The 8,447-nt window shown below is 34.0% G+C and overlaps 1 pseudogene; it reads right to left on the reverse strand.

Moving 5' to 3' along the window:
• Nucleotides 1-3,521: 3,521 nt before the first annotated feature.
• LOC125924139 (uncharacterized) lies at nucleotides 3,522-3,620 on the reverse strand (annotated as a pseudogene).
• Between the last annotated feature and the right edge of the window lie 4,827 nt (nucleotides 3,621-8,447).

The raw sequence follows: 8,447 nt of genomic DNA on the forward strand, positions 1-8,447 counted from the left end.
CTCTGCTATATATATCCAAATTGATCATTAAAAGTGATTGTAGGGGCCCCTGGGTGGCTCACTCAGTTGAACTTCCAACTCTTGATTTCTGCTCAGGTCATGATCCTAGAGTCGTAGGATTGAGTCATGCATCTGGCTCCATGCTAAGCATGGAGTCCACTTAAGATTTTCTCTCTCTCTCTCTCTCTCTCTGCTTCTCCTCCCTGCCTCTCTCTCTCTTTCTCTCTCTCTCTCTCTCTCTCTCTCTTTCTCTTTCTCATATTAAAACAAGAAAACCCTTGCCAACGAGCATTCCCATATCTTTGTCAGCACTTGATGATGTTCTCAGATTTTTAAATTACTGCCTTTCTAATGGGTTGGAGCTGCCAAATTTTGGTTGTTTTGTGTTCTATTTCTCTGATGATTCCTACTGAGCTTAATTTGATTTTGTATGGGTATATTGACAAATAAGATTTGCTTTTCCTTGACTTTCCTCTTCGTTTTTATTGTTAATTATTATGGGGGCGGGTTCTAACAGAAAACTGATGTATACTCAAATGAGATAACTGAGGAGTTTAAGAAAAGACCACTTTACACAGACATGGCCGGTGTTCAGGCAAATCAACAAGAAGTGTTGAAGCACCCTGGGGCTAAAAACATCAAGGGAGTTGTTGATACTAGCGTATCTGATAGAGAAAGTGATTTCTAGAACATGCATGGAAAGAGGAGTTATAGGAGATGTCTGCCTCACAGATGATGTGCCGTTGGTAGAGGGATGCACTTAACACAATGTGTCCAAGAAGGCAGGTAGTCAGAAACGTAACTTCCTCGTCCTCCTCTTCCCATTACCTTCCCATCTCCTGTTGATCGATGGATCCCATCGACCAAACCCAAATGTGAAGCTAGAAGTAAGGCATCACCTTGATAAAATATACAAAATTTAGTGTCCTGGGAAATGGAGAATGGTAGAGAGATGAGGAATAATTGGAAAGAAGCAAATGGTGAATACCATAGTATCCCTTATATTTGTTTGTTTGTTGTTGTTGTTGTTGTTGTTTATTTGGTTGGTTTTCTATTTTTTTAATTAAAAAAATTAAATTGAGTATAATGTTTCTTTGGGTGATATGTTTCAAATGTGTCTTCTCATTTCAAATTTGTACATCCTTTTGAATGCAGTTAAATTATTAATTGCAAAAATTTAAACTTTATGGATGCAGAAAATTTTGCATTAACTGCTGCATTCTAAGCATCTGTAAGAATTTCTGTAACAGGGCAATTGTTTAATATTTGTTGAATGAATGAATAAATGAATATTTTTTCTTTAGGCTTTTTTCTGTTCCTGTATTATTTTAAATCTTTTCATATAGTGAGATATAGTGAGAATATCAATGAGGTAATTCTTCTATATTTTTATTTAATAATTTAAATTTTTATTTTTCTTATTTATATATTAATCCACTTGGAATTTTATACTATATGATATGAAGTAGGGATTCAATTGTGTATATGTGTATTTATGTGATATATATGTATGTTTATATATGTATATTTGTATGTGATAGATATTTCACACTCAATTTACTAATATGTAATGTCTTTTACATCACATGTCATATGTGACTATAGCAAATAACTATATGTATTTATTTCTCTATCTCACTGGTTAGCAGTTTATACTTTTGTCAAAATTATATTCTCAGTTCTAATGTGATTCTCTCTCGTTGGTTAGACATATTGTATTTTTACAATTAATTTTGTCTTCTATATGAATTTTGGAGTCATTTTCTCAAGTTCTATAAAATATCTCATTAATGTATTGATAGATTGGCACTGGATTTATAAGTTAACTACAAAAAAGGACATCTTTATAATTTTGATTCTTTCTAGACATACTTTTTGTTCTTTAATAATAGTCTGTAATTTTCAATATTAAGGTCTTCTACAACTTTGGTTGACTTTATTCTTTAGTATCTACAAAAATTTTTTTAAAAGACATTATACTTAATATTGAAATTCACTAGCATCCCTACTAATGTTAGGAACAATGTAAGTATGTGAATTGTTATTCCGACTATTCAATTTTGTACTGGATGTCCTCATCACTAAGTAAGGCAGAAGCCAGATATTAGATTCCATATGAATTTGAAAGAACATTCAAAACTTGTGCTTACTTCTATATAATGTAATTGTTTTGATAATGTAGTTATTTATATAGAAACTTCAACATAATCTATGAATGACCAGATAATAAAACAATTTAATAAGAATGTTGTATAAAAATATTAACAGTGTTCTTTACAGCAGAGATTACCAAGTAAGAAAAAAAAAGAATATGGTACAAAAAATCCTACTCACAAGGGTCTCTTTTTTCTCTTCTAAAATATGATATAATGTGTTTAAGGATGTGTAGAATTTTATTGATTTTCTCCTGTGTTAAGAATTTTTATTCTGCATATACCATGTATTTTTAAGCCCTGAAAATATCTGATATTTATTTCTATTTCAATATTTCATATTTTTATTCAGAATGTCTTTTGTTTTTATGTCATCACCAAATGTTATCCTAATGCTTATTATCCTTACTCTTGTTATTTTATGTTGTTGTCATTTCTTCCTGAATTCTTGCAGATAGTTTTCAGTTTTCCACCATTATATTAATTCCACTTTCCACTGTCAGAATTTTGTTCTTTTTGTTTCCAAGGTAGCTTTCATTCCTGTTACTATCTTTTTGGGGGGAAGCAGCGGGGGAAGATTTTGCAGTTATATTTATCCTACTCTCTGTTCCATTGCATAAATACTATTTGGTCACTTCAAATGTGGCCAGCAGCAAAGACTTAATTCACTTAAATATCATTCTCTTTTTGGATTTCAACTTGTGCTTTTAATCTCAATTTTCCTATTTATATCTTCTTCTATCCCTTTTTTTTCTTTTTATAGAACAATGTTACACAATTGTAAAACATATTTAATTTTCTGTAATATATAATCCTATTTCATAGACCTATTTTTCTTCTAACTCCTCAGGAAAATTTCTTTTATCCTTTTTTTTTTCCTGCTTTCCCAATAGTATTTATGTCTGAATGATTATTTTCTCCTTTATCAGAGAACAAGTTGCTTTTAACCTTGAGATATTGTGCGTCATCATATAGGATACCTATGTTGTCATGGACCCATTTTATTATCCACATTTGTGCTGGTGGGATAATGTTTTCAGATGTTCACATAAAAGCAGTCTGATATGTACAGCTTTCCTTTCCCAACATCTGGCAAATATCTAGTTTATGTAGATTTGCCAATGTGAGACAAAACTTAATCCCAACTCCTCCACCTGTCTCATAAAAAGGTACTTCATATATAGGATATAGAAAATGTGTCTGCCTTAAATCATCCTGGCTTGCTTAAACATTTTTAACTTTTGAAAATCACTCTATACCTCACTTTGTAGTGTAACCTTTAATGTCTCCTCATCAAATCCCATTGGTTTACCTAGGAGCTTAATTGTTACACCTTAAAAGTCCTACAGCCAAATGTTTTCCAGAGTTTACATTTAAGAGTTCATCATCCTGCTGTCATCTTTGTGCAGGGACCACGCTAATCTCTGTATTGTTCCAATTCAAGTACAGGTGCTGCCCAAGGAGCACAAGAGTTCATCGTCTTTTCTATTCAAGTGGCAGAATCTGAGGCTGAGGTTTAACAGACTAAGGAAAAAGAGATGATCCTTTCACCTAATTCTTTTTTGGGATAACTTTCTATAGTTTTCATTGGCATAGCATGGCATAGCAAGAGATGTTTTAAATTACTTATATTTCAGTTCAACTCTTTTCAATAGATATTACAGTTAGTGAAAATATCTCCCAGATACTGGGAATCATTTACCAGTCCTTTTCAAAGACACCATAAGGAAATTTCATATTTTACTTTGAATCCTTTATTGAGATTTTGAAACAGGTTGTGTCAGGGCTGACAGTTACATGTCATGCTCACTGTACAATCCTGCAGACTGATTTTGTATTGAAATGGTAACACCATTTAGAGTAAAATCTTAAGCATGGGAGATATTCTCTGAATGGATATTTAGAATCTCTCTCCTTTTGAATTCTCTCATGTTTGGTTTTCAGATCAGGTACTGGAAATCAACAGTTGTAGTGAATACCCAATCTGAGACTCACATTGCATAGCGAGTGATAGAAATAGATAACGACTGTCAGAAAGAAAAAGAGAAAGTGACAAAGTTGAATACTAAGGATAATTTATCTGGATATATACACTATTCATTCTAAAATAATAAGAGTAGATAGAGGGAACAAAGCTGTCTTGCTCTACCCATTTCCATGTACAGATCATATTAACCATATTCCAGTGTAAGACTCTAACATTGGGAAAAGGTTAAAATAGTTAAAATCTATTTAAAATACAAAAGCAAAAACTTTATCAGTATATTTTCCCCTTGGAAGTATGGATTTTTTTTCTGCTTAATAAAACCTTAGACACATATGTCACACATAATTTAAAAATGGGTTTTTAAAAATTTTTTTAATGTTTTATTTATTTTTGAGACAGAGAGGGAGACACAGAGCATGAGCAGGGGAGGGGCAGAGAGAGAGGGAGACACAGAATCGGAAGCAGGCTCCAAGCTCTGAGCTGTCAGCACAGAGCCCGATGCGGGGCTCGAACTCACAAACTAACTGTGAGATCATGACCTGAGCCGAAGTCGGATGCTCAACCAACTGAGCCATCCAGGTGCCCCCAAAATGGGTTTTTATGACATACCACCCAGCAACAATGTTGGTTTTTGTATGCTGTGTCCTAGCTATAGAGAAATTGCTCACTAGAGGGAAAAAATAAATTTTTTGCTCTTATCTTTAAAAAAAAAACAAAAATTGAACTACATGAATTTTTCACATCTAAGATATATGTCATTAAAAAACTAAGGCTCTGAATTTTATTTCAAAATAAGGTTGTTGATGTAATTATAAATGGTATATTCCTGAAAGAATATAAATTTATACAAGTTTTTATGCATGTTTTTTCTTTGTGTCTGCTATGTCCTATTAGAAGGATTAACAAGAGATCACTTAGTATTGGTAGTATTTTCATGAAAAGCCTTACGTTTCATGTTTTGATTTGCATAAATTTGCTTTTAGGACTGGATATGATGTCAGTTTTTGTTTGTTTCTTTTTTTTTAATTTTTTTTAATGTTTATTTATTTTTGAGACAGAGAGAGACAGAGCATGAATGGAGGAGGGGCAGAGAGAGAGGGAGACAGAATCGGAAGCAGGCTCCAGGCTCTGAGCCATCAGCCCAGAGCCTGACGCGGGGCTCAAACTCACGAATCGTGAGATCGTGACCTGAGCTGAAGTCAGACGCTCAACCGACTGAGCCACCCAGGCGCCCGTTTGTTTCTTTTTTAAATAAACTTAGTTTTAAAACACAATTCTTCATTATAACCATTAATGGGTCTAATAGTTTTATGATTATTGCTTTGCGTATGAAGCTACTAGTAACTTTAAGTGATCAATAGCACTATTGGTTTAACCCAGGTTTGTACCTGTGCAAGTCTTAGAGGCTTCCCCACATCCATCCAGGTGCTCACAAAGGACCAAAGCAAACAAGACCATTAAAGTTTTTCATTGATGAGTAATACCCGAGGGAGAAAACATGGGGTTCTTTTTTTTATGAGGTCTAGAAGAAACTAACAAATATATACATGCATATACATATATTTATAATATATACTATATATATGAATACTAATATACATACATGTATACAAACATGTTATTGAAGATAGACACATCCACTTAACTTTTTTTTAATGTTTATCTTTATTTTTGAGACAGAGAGAGACAGAGCATGAGCGGGGAAGAGGCAGAGAGAGAGGGAGACACAGAATCGGAAGTAGGCTCCAGGCTCTGAGCTGTCAGCACAAACCTTGAGGCGGGGCTCGAACCCAGGAAGCAGGAGATCATGACCTGAGCTGAAGGCCGGGCGTTTAACCGACTGAGCTGCCCAAGTGTCCGATGATTTATATAGATTTTCTAAATGAGATAAACTAATAAATTAAGGTAATTTATACTTCATAACCAGGTAACACTTTTGCATTCATAATTGAATGATTTTAAGTTAGAAAAAAAGTATATATTTTAATGTTTATTTATTTTTGAGAGAAACAGAGAGTGCGCCCAAGCTCATGTGCATGAGTAGGGCAGGGGTAGAGAGTGAGAGGGAGACACAGAATCCAAGACAGGCTCCAGGCTCTGAGCTGTCAGCACAGAGACCTATGTGGGGCCGGAACCCACAAACAGCAAGATCATGTCCTGAGCCGAGTCCGGATACTTAACCAACTGAGCCACCCAGGCGCCACACAAATGAGTATTTTTAAATGCCCCACAGTTGGAATAAATACAAGAGCAAAGGTGTGTATTTAAAAAAATAATATTTTTATTTATTTTTGAGAGAGAGAGAGAGACAAAGCGTGAGCGGGGGAGGGGCAGAGAGAGAGGAAGACACAGATTCGGAAGCAGGCTCCAGGCTCTGAGCTCTCAGAGCCTGACTTGGGGCTTGAATTCACCAGCAATGAGATCATGACCTGGGCCAAAGTCGGAAGCTTAACCCACTAAGCCACTCAGGTGCCCCAAAAAGATTTGTGTTTTTGAAACTATTTTAAATTATATTAAGTTGGACTAAATCTTAAATTACAAATGTTTGAATATTTCAATGAATCTATCATTGGACTACTTTCGCTATTATCCCACTGGTTGAATACATGAATGGAACTCGTTTTTTTCTTTGAACAAAATTCTCTGCTCACCATCATCAAAGCAGTTCCCGTATGTAAACACTGCCTTTGTGTTTATAATACCTTTCAGGATTGTGTTCCTCTCACCTTGGCCTATTTCAAAATCCGCATAAACCCCAGTTATATTCTAATTAAAAATTTGGGAACAAAATACACTGGAACAAAATTAATAAGTAACTATTTAAATTCTTCCATTGCTTATTGGCACTCTTTGTTTTCACTCTACCTTTTTATGTTTTGTTAGTATAAAAAACCTAATGGAGATCATTTAGAAAATGTAACAGCGTTTTAATACATCTATTGAATGCCTCAGCGGGCTTCTACCAATCAAGTTATGATACTCTAGAATTTAGACAGCCTTTTTTCTCTATTCCCATGGATTAACTAAATTGTAACTTTGTGTTAAATGACTGGATTGTTATATGGGGGATATTTTTACTTTAGGTCCACCTAAACTATTAAACTATCAACAAAAGTATTACTCATTAAAATTTTGTAAGAAAAAAGATTAACCTGCTTTGTTTTCAAGTCATAAATTTCAAGTAATTGACATCAATAGACTATTATGATAAACTTGTTGCCAGATGTTTTTGTCTACAGATGAACTCTGTTGCCAATATATAACTGCCTCACTCAGGTATCCTGGCAAAGAGCATCTCTGTTTTCATTTTGCTATTACTTTGATACCCAATATTTATTTTCGACATTTAAAAAGTTTATGACATAATTTTGGAATATATTTTAAAAGAAAGACAATGATACAGATTTTAACAATATACATAGCTCCTTTATTGTGTTAAGTGATACCAGGGATTTGGGGGCACTTTGTCTTTTAGCTCTAATGCAGGTAAAAATGAGTGATATCTCTTTGAGATGATGCCTACTTTTGCTCTTTCTTTATTGCTCTATTTATTATTTACATTTATAAAGCAAAATTAGTTTAGTCATTAAGGTCAAATTGTAAGATAAAGTAACATTGTACTTGAAAACAAAACGACTTGGTATTCCACTTTGAACTCAAATTCCTTTAAAGATCATTTCAATAGCAGCTCAGATTCTTGCTATGCCTTTTTTGCACCTTCTAGCTGATTCCAGCATAGACCTTTGTTTGTATTTCTTTGTATGCTTGTACATTATGGCCTCATAATGTCTTAATAAAATCATTTTGTATTCGTCAACAAATTTTCATTAGGTTGTAGGTATATAGTAGCTATGTTGAGCATGTAAAATCAATGTTACTTGATACATATCTGCAGCTGCATAGAAAGATGCAGTGCAGTCCTAGGGAGAGAGACAGAGACAAAGACAGAGGCAGAGACAAAGACAGAGAAAGGAAGGAAAGGAGGGAGAAAAGGAGGAGAGGGAAGAGGATATTAAGAGAGAGAAAGAGTTGTTCAAAGTATGTAAAATCAATAGATGCTGAATTGACCCTGAACATCTTGAATTGTGAAAAACAGTGTTGGTAAAACATAATGCAATATGTGATATTGTCAACATAACTACATTATAGAGATAAATCTATTCAATATTTTCTACCTAACTTTGAGGGAAAGACAGAATCATCTTATATTTCCCCATGAACATGTCACATTTTTGCCTTTTGAAGCCTTCGTGCCTGTGTTCAACAGAGAATTTAGATAGCAGGAGCTAACTTTATTTTTGAAAGTT

Source organism: Panthera uncia, chromosome B1 (assembly GCF_023721935.1).
Source record: "Panthera uncia isolate 11264 chromosome B1, Puncia_PCG_1.0, whole genome shotgun sequence".
Taxonomy (NCBI): Eukaryota; Metazoa; Chordata; class Mammalia; order Carnivora; family Felidae; genus Panthera; species Panthera uncia.